General features: G+C 41.2%; 1 long non-coding RNA gene across 1 annotated transcript in view; it reads right to left on the bottom strand.

Annotated features, from left to right (window-relative positions):
* LOC129524890 (uncharacterized) overlaps positions 1–17,102 on the bottom strand; it is an 82,225-nt gene that overhangs the window by 29,499 nt on the left and 35,624 nt on the right. The window contains exon 2 of the long non-coding RNA XR_010135159.1: positions 7,103–7,202. This is a non-coding gene — a long non-coding RNA (uncharacterized lncRNA). The remainder of the gene's footprint in view (positions 1–7,102; positions 7,203–17,102) is intronic.

The following is a 17,102-nucleotide window of genomic DNA, read 5'->3' as shown; positions in this document are numbered from 1 at the left end:
ATCCACTATCACGAGAACAGCATGGGGAAAAACCCACCCCCATGATTCAGTTACCTCCCACTGGGTCCCTCCCATGGCATGTGGGGATCATGGGAACTACTGTTCAAGATGAGATTTGGGTGGGGACACAGCCAAACCATATCAACCACGTGCAGTAGTTTTAAAGTATAGTTACCATAGGTCTATTCACAGGTTCAACATCAGCATTTCTCAAACTGTGGCCAGTGGACCATCTACATCAGAAACTCCTTGAGCTTGCTGAAATCCTGATTTTTGTGCCCCACCTCAGAACCACTGAATGAAAGTCTCTGCGGGCGGCGGTAGGCCCTGCAGCTGGTATTTCTACAAACTTCTTAGCTCTTTCTTACAGTAAAGTTTGAAAATAGGATCTAGGTGGATCCTATATATATATAGGATCCACCTAGCCAATATAAGCCAATATAAAGAGGAACTTAGGTACAGATGTCTGGCTTATTAGCCTTCTCCAGTGAAAAGAATTGAATCATTGAGGTCATTCAAAAGTGATCCAACTATCACTTGAGGTCAGGAGTTCGAGACCAGCCTGGCCAACATGGCAAAACCCCGTCTCTACTAAAAATACAAAAATCAGCTGGACTCAGTGGCACATGCCTGTAATCCCAGCTTCTCAGGAGGCTGAGGCAGGAGAATCATTTGAACCTGGGAGGTGGGGGCTGCAGTGAGCCGAGATCACACCACTGCACTCCAGCCTGGGTGACACAGTGAGACTCCATCACAGAAAAAAAAAAGAAAAAAAAATGTTCACTAGGGGTGGAAGATATGACTCAAAATATTCCCATGCTTAGGAAAAAAACGTAATGATACAACTCAGATCTGAGCTGTAAAGGAAGCATCATTTTAATACACTGTAAGTGAAATTTAACCTAAATTAAGTCATTTTTGTTTTGTTTTTAATTGACAAAACATCAATAACAACAAAACACAAAAAATAAAACCAAAAGTGATTAAACTAAAATTTATTCCTCCATAATGTGCCAGGTATTTTACATATGGAATCCAAATTTCCCCATGACTCTGAGTACAAATTTAGTGATATTAAAGATCTTATTTCATGAATTCATGCCCCTAAACTGATAGCACAGTCCAGCTTCAAACCTACCCAGTCAGCTCTGAGACCCTGTGCTGACATCTCCCTTGAGTCTTCTAGAAGCACTTGAGGATTGCGCTTTATTACTTCTGCTGATATTTCCCTTACTTACTGTCTCTCTCTCCTTCCTAGTTCCACAGGTACCTCCATCTCCCTTACACAATCCCACTGGGACCCATTATATTATATGAAGAAATTAAATCGTTTTTATATTGCAACCTAGTTATTAGAGAACACATATTATTATGTATTAAAATGCTAATTCAGGTTTTTAAAATAAAGTATTTCACGTTCACAAACTAAATTTAAACATACAAATTTTCTGATATTAAGGAAGAGGCATAGCAGTTTGGAGTATGTTCTGGTACTTAAATGGTTTTGCCTTTATTTTTTTCCAAAAAAGACTGTTTGTCCATGCTTTTATATTTACTCATATTATTTTATTTATATAGGTTTGACCGGGCATGGTGGCTCACGCCTCTAATCACAGCACTTTGGGAGGCCAAGGTGGGCAGATCACAAGGTCAGGAGTTCAAGATTAGCCTGACCAACATGGTGAAACCCCGTGTGTACTAAAAATACAAAAAAACAAAAAAAAAAAAAAAAAATTAGCCAGGAATGGTGGCAGTTGCCTGTAATCTCAGCTACTCGGGGGCTGAGGCAGGAGAATTGCTTGAACCCGGGAGGCGGAGGATGCAATGAGCCGAGATTGCACCACTGCACTCCAGCCTGGGTGACAGTACAAGACTCCATCTCAAAAGAAAAAAAAAAAAGAACTCTATTTATATAGGTTTATTGCAAATAACATATTCATTCATTTTTGTCAACAAATATTGTTAGAAGGCTTCCCATGTGCAATTCCCGCAAGCATTGCAGATACCCCCACGGGCATGGAATTGCAGAGCAGTGGCGGAATAAACATCAAACAAACCATTACATAAGCAACCTTTAGCAACACGCATGGTCATGGAGGAAAATGCAGGGTGGGACATATAATGGTACCATTGTTCTAGAATTGCAGGTTTGGAAACTTGTGGAAATTTCCTCAAGTGGAGGCAATAAAGGATGAATTAGAGTTAGCATCATAAACGGTGGAAGAAAAACTATTTCAGGCAGGGAAACTGAATGTACAAAGCCACAGAGACAGGAAAGAGTTTAGGGCATTTGGATAAAAAGAAGCCTACAGTGGCTAAAGCTAAGTGCAGGGGCCCCATTGGGCAGACCATGCAGCCTTTGTTGAGGATTTGGGGTATTTTCCTAAGATGAATAAAAAGCCTTTACAGGATTTTAGGCAGGGTGGTGCCATGATCAGACGTGTAGTTTGAGATCACCCCGGATGCTCTGTGGAAAATGGGATAGGGTGGGGAGGCAGTGACCCTGAGGAGATGATTAGAGGGTTACTTGTATTAGTCAGTTTTCCACTGAGAAACAGAACCAATAGGATGCATATATCCATATACATATATGTGTGTGTGTGTGTATATATATATATATATATATAGAGAGAGAGAGAGAGAGAGAGAGAGAGAGGAAGATATTTCTTCTAAGGAGTTGGCTCATGTGATTATAGGGGCTGGCAAGTCCCAAGATCTGCAGTTGGCAAGCTGGAGACATAGTACTGCTGAGCATGTAGCTCCAGTCTGAGTCCGAAAGCCCAAGAACCATGAAAACCAATGGTGTAAGTTCCAGGCCAAAGGCCGGTAGGCTTGAGAACCAAGGAGAGCTGAGGTTTCAGTTTGAGTCCTAATGCAGGAAAAGACTGATGTCCTATCTAGGGCATTCAGGCAGGAGGAATTCTCTCTTACTCACAAGACAGTTGGCCTTTTTGTTCTATTCAAGCCTTCAACTGATTGGATGAGGTCCACCCACATGAGGCAGAGCAATCTGCTTTGGTCAATATGCCTATTGAAACATTAATCTCACCCAGAATCACCATCACAGAGACACCCAGAGTTGTTTGACCAAATATCTGGGCACCCTGTGACCCAGGCAAGTGGATACACAAAAGTAACTGTGGTTACACCTTGTATAATAATTAACTCAAGATGGATTAAAGACTTAAATGTAAAACCCAAAACCATAAAAACCCTAGAAGAAAACCTAGGCAATGTCATTCAGGACAGAGGCATGGGCAAAGACTTCATGACTAAAACACCAAAACAACGGCAACAAAAGGCAAAATTGACGAATGGCATCTAACTAAAGAGCTTCTGCACAGCAAAAGAAACTAGCATCAGAGTGAACAGGCAACCTACAGAATGGGAGAAAATTTTTGCAATCTATCCATCTTACAAAGGTCTAATATCCAGAATCTACAAGGAACTTAAGCAAATTTACAAGAAAAAAACAACCCCATCAAAAAGTGGGCAAAGGATATGAACAGACACTTCTCAAAAGAAGGCATTTATGTGGCCAACAAACATATGAAAAAAAGCTCATCATCACTGATCATTAGAGAAATGCAAACCAAAACCACAGTGAGATACTATCTCATGCCAGTCAGAATGGAAATTATTAAAAAGTCAAGAAATAGATGCTGGTGAGGCTGTGGAGAAACAGGAACACTTTTACACTGTTGGTGGGAAAATAAATTAGTTTAACCATTGTGGAAGACAGTGTGGCGATTCCTCAAGGATCTAGAACCAGAAATACCATTCAACCCAGTAATCCCATCACTGGGTATATACCCAAAGGAATATAAATCATTGTACTGTAAAGACACATGCACTCGTATGTTTATTGCGGCACTATTTACAATAGCAAAGACTTGGAACCAACCCAAATGCCCATCAATGATAGACTGGATAAAGAAAATCTGGTACATATATACCATGGAATACTATGCAGCCATAAAAAAGAATGAGATCATGTCTTTTGCAGGGACATGCATGAAGCTAGAAGCCATGATCCTCAGCAAACTAGCACAGGAACAGAAAACCAAACACGGCATGTTCTCACTCATAAGTGTGAGTTGAACAATGAGAAAACATAGACACAGGGAGGGGACAGCACACACTGGGGCCCGTCAGTGGGTAGGGGTCAAGGGGAGGGAGAGCATTAGGACAAATACCTAATGCACGTGGGGCTTGAAACCTAGATGATGGGTTGGTAGGTGCAGCAAACCACCAAGGCACATGTATACCTATGTAAGAAACCTATACATTCTGCACATGTATCCCAGAATTTAAAGTAAAATTAAAAAAAAAAAAGTAACCACGCCTCTCGCCTATAATCCCAGCACTTTGGGAACTAAGGTGGGCGGATCCCTTGATGCCAGGCGTTTGAGACCAGCGTGGCCAACATGGTGAAACCTCGTCTCTACTAAAAATACAAAAATTAGCTGCACGTGGTGGTGCATGCCTGTAATCCCAGCTACTTGGGAGGCTGAAGCAGGAGAATCTCTTGAACCTTGGAGGTGGAGATTGCAGTGAACTGAAATCGCACCACTGTATTCCAGCCTGGGCAACAGAATGAGACCCTGTCTCAACAAAATAGAATAAAATTTAAAAGAGGTACCATCATACAACTACTCCTAAAAAGAAGAGAGGGCGAAGGCTGGAAGTAGTGTGGTGATGGGGAGTAATGAATGCTTTTGACAAATGAGTAAGAGGCAGAAATGACAGACTTGGATATGAATGAGGGAGAAGGAGGAGTAAGAACTACCAGCAACTTTAGGATAATTAACTGGGTGAATGACAGTGCCTTTTGTTGGGAGAGAGCGTGTGTGTTCTAGGAGGAAGATTGTGAGTCCACTGTGGACTCACTATGTCAGCAGGACATGCAAGGAGAGCAATATTAGGTAGACAGTGTAGAGTGAGGAGCGTGGGCTGAGCTGTTGCTGTATAAAATGTTTTGTCTTTGATTGAATCTGGGCGGACTAATTTTTTGGAACTAAAAGCATTACTTCCAGACCTCCACTGACTTTTCTGCTCAGTTTATTTTATGGTGATTGCAGCCTCCAAATGGATTTAGAAAGAGAGGAGCTGGTTGAAGAGGTGCAGTGAAGGTGAGGAAAGACTGACAGCATCATGAGTATCTCAAAAGTCCACGCATGCAGAACAGGAACAGCTGCTCAGTCTTCCCCACGGCCCAGGTCTTATATATCAGACCTGGAAAATAATACTGGAGCAGGAAGAGAGTCTTTCCCTATTCTCTTCAGTTAGTCAGGCTCATTTTGTTTGCAATTCTCTTGGACTTATATTAAGTTGAAATGATCCCCAATACCAGATTTTCCTGGTGGTACTTTTCTTTTTTCTGTTGTTGCATACCATATTTTAATGGAAGTTCAAAATGCTATACCTGAAGTTACTAGACAAAAACCATCTCAAACTAGTGGTTAAAATTCTTTCTTTCTTTCTTTCTTTCTTTCTTTCTTTCTTTCTTTCTTTCTTTTTCTTTCTTTCTTTTTCTTTCTTTTTCTTTCTTCCTTCTTTCCTTCCTTCCTTCCTTCCTTCTTTTCTTACTTCCTTCCTTCCTTTCTTTCTTTCTTTTTCTTTTTTTTTGGTCTGAGTTTCACTCTTGTTGCCCAGGCTGGAGTGCAATGACGCGATCTTTGCTCACTGCAACCTCCATCTCCTGGGTTCAAGTGGTTTTCCTGCCTCAGCCTCCCAAGTAGCTGGGATTACAGGCACCAGCCACCACACCTGGCTAATTTTAAATTTCTTGTTTTCTGATTAAAAAATAATAATAATTGGATTTAGTTGAGTCTACATAAACAATATATTGTTTAGGATATTTCCTTTTAAATATAATCAGAAATGTATAAAAATGGTACTTTATTACATTAAATAATTTCCCCCATTTAAAAAAATTTTTATTTTTAGTAGAGACGAGGTCTCACTATGTTGCCCAGGCTGGTCTCAAATTCCTGAGCTCAAGCAATCCTCCCACCTCAGCCTCCCATAGTGCTGGGATTACAGGTATGCGTCACCATGCCCAGACTCCCCCAATTTTTAAAGGCAGAAAATTGAAAGTGATGATAAGAACTGAACAAGTCCTTTAGTTTTTAAAATTTATATTTTAATAGATCAACATTTAACATTAATGGGGCATTTTGTTTTATCTCATTGAATGATTTAGGACCCAGAATAAAAAATATAATGATAATATAATGGACTATTATGTTTCTTTCCAGTCAGGGAATTTGGTATTACATTTTAAAAATAAAGGTCATGGTATTTACAGATCAGCAAGAGAACTATATCCTTACCTAAGGATTTAAAATATATACATTATTTAGGCTCTTGTTCTTTCCTGCATATCAAGAGTACTCAAGATAGCTTTCAGTTTAATTCATAATTAAGTTACTAACTAATTCAGTCAGTTGGAAGATGGAAAAAGATAACATAAAGCTGAAATAAATTGAATCAGGGTTTCTTTAATGAAAACACAGTAGACCCTTGCACTTCATTCATTTCTTTTGTTTCCCTGGGCTCCTAACCTTATGAACACTTAAAGGAATATATTTTAACTGTAATGTGTAAAACATGCTAGGGTGTCAACGGAACATAAACACTATTTTGACCAAATATCAAGTTATCAAGTTAGTCTTTTCAGTACAAACACAAGGCCATCTTTTATAGTTTTCTTTTGTGCTGGTAAAAGCCTTTCTTCCTTCCCTCCCTTCCCTCCCTCCCTCCCTCCTTCCCTGCCTCCCTCCCTTTCTGCCTTCCTTCCTTCCTTTCTTCCTCCCTCCCTCCCTCCTTCCCTCCCTCCTTCCCTCCTTCCCTCCTTCCTCCCTTCCTCCTTTCCTCCCTCCCTTCATTCCCTCCTTCCTCTTTTTCTCCCTCCCTTGGCCTCCTTTTCACACCCCCCTTCTCTCTCTCCCCCTTCCTCTCTCCTTTCCTTCCTTTCTTTCAACAAAGCACTAGACAAAACCATTTTCCCAAAATATGTCATGTCTTAGTCCATTTCTACTGCTATGACAAAATACCTTAGACTTAGGTAATTTATAAATAATAGAAACTTATTGCTTACATTTCTGGAACCTAGGAAGTCCAAGATCTAGGTGCTAGCAAATTCAGTGTCCGGCAAGGCCTCGCTCTCTGCTTCCAAGATGGCGCCTTGTTGCTGCATCCTTCAGAGGGAACAAATGCAATGTTTTCAAATAGTAGAAGAGATGAAAGGGAAAAAGGGACAAATGTTGTGCCTTCACACAGCGGAAGACATAGAAGGCGAGGCCCTCTTGGAAACCTCTTTCATAAGGACATGAATCCCTTCCATGAGGCTGGAGCCCTCATGACTTAATCACTTCCAAAAGGTCCCACCTTTTAATACTATCATACTGGGCTTTAAGTTCCAACAGTTGAATGTGGGGGAACATTTACATTCAAACCCTACCATGTAGGTGGTATGTTGATGCCTATGGTACATGTGTACCCTTAAAATACCTACATCTAGTTGGAGAGGACAGATATACATGTACATAATGTAAGAGGGGAAACCAAGAGATTGAGTGAGCTGAAAGTGCACACTAAATTTGGCTGCAGCCAACTCTAGCATTCCAAATTAAAAAATTGGGTTTATGGTGTGGTCTTGGCAGGGCTGAGAGCAAGAGAACTGGCCAGATGGAAGGGGCTCTTTGAAATCACCTCAGTGACTGTAGATGAAGTGATTTGTGGACAACATGTCCAATTTGGTACTAAAAATAAGGATTTTTATGATTGAAAAATTTTATGGGCAAAATTAGAAGCCATTAAAAGCAACATTTAAATCCAAATGACCTCACTTAACCAAGGGCCCACATGGCTTTGTGGATCACAGTTGCTAATGTGAATTGCTCTCGGAGGTGAATCCAGAGCCAGAACAGACTGGGGCCCAGTTGTTTTTTGCATCAAGCCAGCACCTCTAAGTGAACAAGCTGCTGCACTCTGAAACCCCTGATACTTTGAGCGAGTAGAGAGAATTCAGTCTTGGCAGTGGTTCACTCAATGGTATTATGGATTCAAGATAAAAAAAAGTCTTATAGTCAAATAAGCTTACTAAACACTGAGTAACAACAAAGTTAAACAAGATTTTCTACTGCAGGATTTATTCCTCTAAGATTTAGTCCAAGATTTGAACACACTAATATGAGTGGTGAATTTACAAGAGTATTTCCCAAGTTTATTTGTCCAGCGAGCTCTTTTTCCTAGAGCATTTTCTGAGTTATGGTCCACAAAATACACTTTGGGAAACATTTTATGAGACTAATCTTTGGATATAGCCTAAAGCTGGGCTAACAATATTTTCTTATCCAAAGTGGGAGACTTTGAGAGTATGCAGGGGGCTGTTAATAATTATGCTTGATAGAAAATGTAATCTGGGATTAGCTTGGGCAAATCAGGATGCGTGATTCTCCTAGTTACAGCTAACAAGGGATGTCACAACAGCAGTTATTCTCTGTACATCAATATAAAAGCAACAGAACAGAGTAGGTTGGGTCAGTTCAGGAAAGCAGGTACCAAAATGAGTGTAGACATGCAATAGATTTATTGTGTGAAACTTCTGTGAAGGATACCGGGAGAGGGAATAGAAGGGGATGGAGAGAGCTTCAGATGGTAATGTAGGTCTGATACCTGTGAAAAGAGAGAAAGGAGGAAGGAAGGGAGGGAGGGCTGGTTGGTTAGGAAGAGCTTCAGATTGCAGCACAGTTCTCTTTTTTTTTTTTATTTTGACAGAGTCTTGCTCTGTCACACAGGTGCTGGCATGCAGTGGCACAATCTCGCTTCACTGCACCTGCCTCCTGGGCTTAAGCAATTCCCCTGCCTCAGCCTCTCCAGTAGCTGAGATTACAGTCGCATGCCACCATGCCCAGCTAATTTTTTGTATTTTTAGTAGACATAGAGTTTCAACATATTGGTCAGGCTGCTCTCGAACTCCTGACCTCAAGTGATCCACCCACCTTGGCCTCCCAAAGTGCTGGGATTACAGGTGTGAGCCCCTGTGCTGGGCCCAGATTGCAGCACAGTTCTGAGAGACTTGACCAGGCTGAGGAGAGCCCCAAGCAAGGGCACCTGTCGGAGGAGTCCCGCACAGGCCAGCTCTGGTATCCCCACTGTGGAAGCAACACAGAGGACTCTTGTCCTCAGAATGAATGTCATGATGGATATCAGGGGGCGGCGAGTAGAGACTGCCTGCAGTAGACTCTCTGGAAGGAAATCTGAGAGGCATACCTCTGTAGCTACCACTGTGATCAACCTGCAAAAGGACGAAAATAGTATTTGCTGAATTACCATTATATTTATTTCAATTCTATTGTTTGACTCTGGAAATTGCATCTTGGCTAGGTCCCCACAGCCCAGTGGAAGAAGAGGCGGGCATTTCTTCATAACTGGGAGATTCCTCCTTCTCCAAGCAGGCATTCAGTGGACGAGCCGTCAAATTACCTGCAAAGATGCATTTCATCCTGAGAAACACTTCATGAATCAGTGAGAGGATTCCATCCTGGACTTGTTTGTAACCTGGTTTCCAGTGAAATAATATTAAATAGATGTGCTGCTTTGTAATGGCCGCAGGACTGTCCTGGCTCTGTGGTCGGTGGTTACATGCATGACTCCCATTCTTGGGAAATTCCAGGATGGAGAAGAGAAAGCAGAATTTCAACTGTTTGAATTCAAGGACCTGACTTAGGTAGTGAAACACAGTTCTCAGAGATGTCAGTGTGCTCTCTGCAGCAACATGTTGTCTCATCAGAATTGGCGACCTATCTGGTAGATGGCTCTGTCCTCGTCTACAACTGTTAGGCCTTGGTGAAGATGGATTTTCATCAGCAGAGCAAAAAGTAGCATTTGTCTATGATAAATCCATTGTGATTATGGCTCTGCGACAGTTAATTTTATGTGTCAACTTGGCTAGGCCATGGTAGTCAGATATTTGCTCAAACACCAGTCTGGATCTTGCCGTGAAGGTATTTTTTAAGGTGTGATTAAATCAGTAGATTTGAAGAATGCAGATTACCCTCTGCTAGAGAACGAGTATTTGCCCCCCCACAAATTCATATGTTGATACCTCAGTCCCCACTGTGATGGTATTTAGAGGTGTGGCCTGGGGGAGATGATTAGGTCATGAGAGAGGCACCCCCATGAATGGGATTAGTGCCCTTATAAAAAGAGGAAGAGAGGCCAGGTGCAGTGGCTCATGCTTGTAATCCCAGCACTTTGGGAGACCGAGGCCAGCAGATCACAAGGTCAGGAGTTCAAGACCAGTCTGGCCAACACAGTGAAACCTCATCTCTACTAAAAATACAAAAATTATCTGGGTGTGGTGGCAGGTGTCTATAATTCCAACTACTCAGGAGGCTGAGGCAGGAGAATTGCTTGAACTGGGGAGGCAGAAGTTGCCGTGAGCTGAGATTGTGCCACTGCGCTCCAGCCTGGGCAACAGAGGCAGACTCTGTTTCAAAAAAAGAAACAAAAAGACAAAAAAGAGGAGGAGACACAAAATGTCTCTCTGTGCTCTCCACCATGAGAAGATACAACGAGACGGCAACCGTCTGCACAACAAGAAGCAGACAGCAGCCCTCTCAACACCTTGATCTTGGACTTCCCAGCCCCCAGAACTGTGAGAAATAAATGTTGGTGGTTGTTTATTATAGACTCTCTTACTCAGGCTATGATAATTTGTTGTAGCAGTCAGAATGGATTAGATACCCTCCATCATGTGGGCGGACTTCATGCAATCAGATGAAGTCCGGAAGAGAAGAAAGACTGCAGTGTCCTGGGCAAGAGGGAATTCTGCCTCTTGACTGCCTTTGGACTTGAGCTGCAACATCAGCTTCTCCGTAGATCTCTACCTGCTGGCCTACTCAGCAGAATTCAGACTTGCCAGTTCCTATAATCGCATGAGCCAATTCCTTAAAATAAACCTCCTTCCATCTCCCATGTGGATACACACATGCTATTGGTTCTGTTCCTCTGGAAACCCCTGACTGATACAGCCTCCTAGTAGTCAGGAGTCATAATGTGCACAATCCTAAATGGTGACGAATTGAAGTTCTTGGTAGATTACATTGAAACACCTTATCAGCCAACCCTGTGCATCCTCCTAATGATGGGGAAAACTATAAATAATAATACTGATCGTAGTACTGGGAAAGGAAGAGGTTGTAGCCAGACTACTCTTTTGGAGCACTTACTAAGTGCTAGGCACTTTACATGTATAATGCTTTGAATCTGTAGTTAACAACTCGATGAAGTGAGCACAGTTGTTCCCATTTTATGCATGAGAAAACTGAGGCATAGAGAAGTTATGTAGCATGGCTGAGATCTATAGCTAGGAGGTGGTGGAGGTAGAAAACCAACCCAGGTGGTAAAGTTCAAGAGTCCATGGTCTTAACCATGGCATTCTACGGCCTGTTGTGCAGCCGCACGTGACATAACATGACGCCCACTACATTTCATCGGTGCCTGCTGGAAAGGCACCGGTCTCCTCTGCTCAGCTTGGTGTCTTCCCTCCACACCCAGATAGGCCAGGGAGTGCTGGCCTATATGTCCTCCTGTCTTCTCCAGAGGCCCAGAAAACACACCTGCCCTGTCCAGTTCCTCCTCTCCCCTCAAAGAAAGCTATATTTTGGCTTGATTTCTAAGCCCAGGTAATAGAACTTTCTGTGGCAGGACCTCCAAATTTGATCCGCTGTTTCTGCGCTCTCTGGGAGGGTCTAGAGCTGACCTTAGAGATGGAAGACAGGAACTGCTGTGTTGAATGAATGAAATCAATGCCTACGAGACACACAGAGATTGTTTGAAAGGGATTAAAGCTCTGGAGCATGAGAGAGATATCCATTTTAAACAGGGATCTGGATCTCTTTGTGCCTATGGATCTCTTCTCAGAATGATGTTTTAAAATGCATTAAACAGGATACATAGGATTACAAAGCACACCAATTCTATTGAAATGTAGTTACCAGCTGGGCGTGGTGGCTCACGCCTGTAATGCCACCACTTTGGGAGGCTGAGGCAACTGAACCACAAGGTCAGGAGTTCGAGACCAGCCTGATCAACATGGTGAAACCCCATCCCTACTAAAAATACAAAAAATTAGCCGGGCATAGTGGCGGGTGCCTGTAATCTCAGCTACTGGGGAGGCTGAGGCAGGAGAATAGTTTGAACCTGGGATGCGGAGCTTGCAGTGAGCTGAGATCACTCCACTGCACTCCAGCCTGGGCAACAAAGCGAGACTCCATCTCAAAAAAAAAAAAAAAAAAGAAATGTAGTTACCAAACTATTAAAAATGTATTTGCAATGTAGCAATATAGGTGCTTCTTTATTGGCGTCTGAACATAAGATTTAGTTATGTTAGTCTTGTGACTAGCAGAATTTCAAAGTAGTGAGTAGGTAGAAGTGATCTTCTGACATATCTGCAAATTGCTGTGATATGAAAATATATGTGATTTCAAGTGGTCATAAAACCACAGGTATTGCTAATACTGTTACAGTTTGTTACTAATATTTATAAGTGAAGAAAATGCTAGATTTCAGTGAACAGATAGTGAAAATAAAGATGTCATTTCCCCCTGATGCAAGTTTTATGATTGCCATATTAAAAACCATTGTTTTGGGTCAGGTGCTGTGGCTCATGCCTGTAATACCTGCACTTTGGGAGGCCGAGGTGGGAGGATCACTTGAGGTCAGGAGATTGAGACCAGCCTGGCCAGCATGATGTAAACCCCGTCTCTGCTAAAAATGCAAACATTAGCCAAGTGTGGTGGGTCATGCCTGTAATCCCAGCTACCTGGGAGGCTGAGGCAGGAGAAAGGCTTGAACCCAGGAGACAAAGGTTACAGTGAGCCAAGATTGTGCCACTGCACTCTAACCTGCTGAGCAACAGAGCAAGCCTCTGTCTCAAAAAAAAAAAAAAAAAAAAAACCCATAAAAAACAAACAAAAAAACCTAAACCATTGTTTTAAAAGTTTCTAGACACTTCTCACTCAGATGGAGACCAAAAATCACCTTTGACCGTGACTTTTATTCTTCATTCTTGGAAGGATCACTTGGGGGGCCTCTGTCTACCCAGACACGGAGGTGCCTAACTGCTATGCGGAGTGGATCATGCAATACTATTTGTTGTTTGACAAAGTCTCTGCTCTATAATATTTAAAGTATTGGGTTTGGGGAAGTAGACAGGAGGGACATTCTTACACAGGGCTCCGGGAACCTCCAAGGAAACAGAGACCTCAATCTCTTCCCTTTGGAATTTAAGGGAGCTGTGGTTACAAGTACAGGCTCTGGAGTCCACCTTCCTAGGTTCAAATCCTCCCGCCCCTGCCAGTTACAAGCTATGCTACCTAATCTCTTGATATCTCCATTCCTTCATCAGAAAAATGTGGCAAAAGTTGATAGGATTCCTATGAGAATTAAATGAACAAAGTACTTAGAACAGGCTTTTAAGTATTAATGTCATTACTGTTTCTGTTATTGAAGAACTGCTTTGAGAACTGAGGTGGTGCTGACTAATGTCTGAGGCTGGCTTCCATGGATACCAGGAATTTCCAAGACAGAACTCATATCAGGAAGGGATTGTCTGGGCTTGTGGCCATGATCAACATAGGACCTTGCTTGTTGGTTTCAGGGCAACCTTTGGATGAGGCTGGAAATTGCTCCTGCTTCTGCTAGTCTGCATGGCCTTAGGGCACTGAGTAGGTGAATGCAAATAAAAGAACTATAGTCATAAGGGCCCTGCTGTGAAGTACCACAGAGAGAGGGATCTTTCTCCTTTTAAGAAACTTCACGGTCTGAGCAGTAGGATCATTGGAAACCAGAGTAGACAATGACACAGGGTCTTCAAGAAACTATCTGGCAGCAGCATTAAACAATGAAAATGAAAGTCAGGACTGACCAGATTCACAGTTTTCTCTCCTTTTGGAAAAAACTTCCAGAATTCTTGGGGGCAATTCTGGGCAAGTGAGCACTTAAGTAATAAAATTAAAGATGTGTAATAACCTTGTTTGTGTCTGAATGTGGCAAGATAGTCATGCTATTAAAAATATTCTTTAGATGGATATTATAATTATTTTAATTCTGTGAGTATATGTAGCCTTGGAAGTGGAACTAGGATTGGGGAATAAAGGAGAAAACCAATCTAGAATTTAAAAACATACTTGAGACTTGTTTTACAAGTAATTTGTATTAGCCCTTGTTTTAAAATATCACAAACCTTGGCTGGGTACAGTGGCTCACACCTGTAATCCCAGCACTTTGGGAGGCCAAAATGGGAGGATTGCTTGAGCCCAGGACTTCGAGAGAAGCCTGGGCAACATAGTGAGACCACATCTCTTAAAAAAAAAAAAATTAGCCTGATGTGATGGTGCGTGCCTGTTGCCCCAGTTACTCAGGAGGCTGAAGTGGGAGGATTGCTTGAGCCCAGGAAGTTGAGGCTGCATGAGTTGTGATGGCACCACTGCATTCCTGCCTGGGTGACAGAGTGAGACCCTGTCTCAAAAATAAAAATAAGATAAAATAAATGCAAATCATTTTTTAGTGTTCTGCAGTAGTATTGATATTTCAAAATTAATTCAACTTTTCCCCCTACAAATTCCAGAAACAGATGCAGAAATTCAAACCATAACAAATACTTTCTGAAGTGACAATGAGTCATATCAGAAGTGTGATGATCACGCAGATGGGCTGATATAACTCATGATCACCCATCCGGACTGTGGACGTTCTTGTTTTTCAAACGTATTTAAATGCGTTTGATACAAGCTATAAATTTCTGGCTAGTCTGTAAATTGCAAGCATTCTCTTTGGGGCTTACATGTCTACTTCCCTTAGCTGGGATCAGCGACTTCTCTTGGGCCTTTCCTCCAGCACGCTGGGTCCCCTCTCTGTACAGAAGTTAAAAGGATGTTGTCAAGCACAGAAAGGAAAAGTACGTGGAGAAGCAAGAGACTGAGGTTCTTGTCTTCTCTCCACCATTAGGCCACGCAATCTGGATAAGTCACTTAACCTTACTGGATAAAAAATGCCTTCGCTACCGAAGATGGGAACTGGACCAAATAATCCCTTAAGCTCATTGCAAAACAGCAATACTTCTATCCAGCTGCTAAAATTTTGTACAATGTCTCTGGGCAGGATTATTGTCTTTTTACATTCCCTTCTTTTTTCAAATATTATACGATGATAATTTATTGCTAGTTAAAATTATTTAACCAAGAATTTGCATTATTATTACTTCTTTTTTTCCCCAGCTAAAGAATTGCTGAAATGTTGGCATTACAAATTTAAGAATTTTTGCTAACATAACTCTGCTTTCCATATGTTATTTTAAAAATGGGCTGGGCATAGTGGTTCATACCTGCAATTCTAGCACTTTGCGAGTCTGAGACAGGAGGATCGCTTGAGCCCAGAAGGTCGAGACCAGCCTGGACAACACAGCAAGACCCCATCTCTACAAAAAAAAAAGTCAGATGGGCATGTTGGCATGTGCCTGTGGTCTCAGCTACACAGGAGGCTGAAGCAGGAGGATTGATTGGGCCCAGGAAATCAAGGCTGCAGTGAGCTGTATTTGTGACACTGCACTCCAGCCTGGATGACACAGTGAGATCCTGTCTCAAAAAAAAATTTTTTTAATGTAGTAAAATGTGTAGAATTAATGATCTTGATCCTAAATCATTAGCAACACTGTCAACTTGAAGCACTAGAACAGAAAAGAGAAGCTGTTCTCTGGTATCACAAAGGCCACCAAAACTCTTGTTTGCGGTTAGTGCTGTGAGAGGTTAAACTTTAGAGTCCCAAGTTCCTTGTGGATTGTGAGACCACAGGCCAGTTTTTTAGTATCTCTTTTTTGCTACCTGTAAAAGGAGAGTTGCTTTATGAATTAAATAACTGCAAAGCTTTATAGATAGCATCACACTATAAAGGGTAGATATTTACCAGCATTTTATAAATTAATTGTGCTAACAGAAGGAAATTCTTTTCCAATTTTTTTTCTCTGATTAAAAATATTTTTATTTGTCATATCATAGTCTCTGGCTACAGATTGCCAAATACAAGCTGTTATTTTATTTGCAATAATTTTCATTATCTTAAATTCAAATCTCGATATAATGTGATACATTTGCTATGTTTTGATTCTTTACAACAGGATGTTTTTATTAGAATAGTCGTACTCTAGACACAGTAAGAATGAAAAAATTGAAAGACTCAAAAACAAGTCATCATTACTTTGTTTATTTTCATCTAAGTATAATACGTACTTGAATCTCATCTCTAAAATACCATTTCTACCAAATGAATTTGTTCACTAGTGTGGAAATATAGAAGGGAAAATAAAATTAAGGAAACTTTTGAGGAATTATTAGAAGTTAGACGTGTGTTTTTGACAACAAAGCAGTGGAAATGCCTCAACACTGTGAACAATTTAATAGGGTAATATTTTAAAATCTATACTTAAATAAATATCAATTATATACACAATTAAGTTGGTTTATCAAGAACCTGATCCAGACACAAAAACAAGGATGTGCAAATCCCAATCTAAATTTTTTTATTTCATTTCATGCAGAATATTTTACTAAAGTTGCTTAATATACAATCTCTCTCTTGTCACTTTGAAGCCCTTTGTCATGAAAACAATAATTCATTTGCCTGATGTTTTGCAATAACATTCTTCTCAGTTATTATATTTAGTCTCATTACTGAATAAAATTTGTGTCCTCATGAAACAGTTTTCAGTGTCTTAGCAGTTTCTGGGGAACTCTGACGCATTAATTAGCTTGTCACTTGACTAGCCCATAGAGTGGTGTGACATGCAGAAGTGAGAAGATGTGGCTTTCTCACTGCAAAGCTTCCCATCCATTAGACTTGTGTTTATCTTTTCTGTCAGGAAATTTTCTGCAGTTTTGAGATAAGATTGCTTCATGTCTGACTGCTTAGTTGGCAACGATCACAGCTTGTGAGTTCAGTTTCACCAAAAATGTCCGTGGGCCTCACCTGTAAACTTTAATCCATGCAGTTATTTTTTTCTTTGAGATGTAGTCTTGCTCTGTTGCCCAGGCTGG

This window comes from Gorilla gorilla, chromosome 8 (assembly GCF_029281585.2).
Source record: "Gorilla gorilla gorilla isolate KB3781 chromosome 8, NHGRI_mGorGor1-v2.1_pri, whole genome shotgun sequence".
NCBI lineage: Eukaryota > Metazoa > Chordata > Mammalia > Primates > Hominidae > Gorilla > Gorilla gorilla.
Note: the sequence above shows the minus strand (reverse complement) of the source record. Positions and strands in the feature narration are given on the sequence as shown.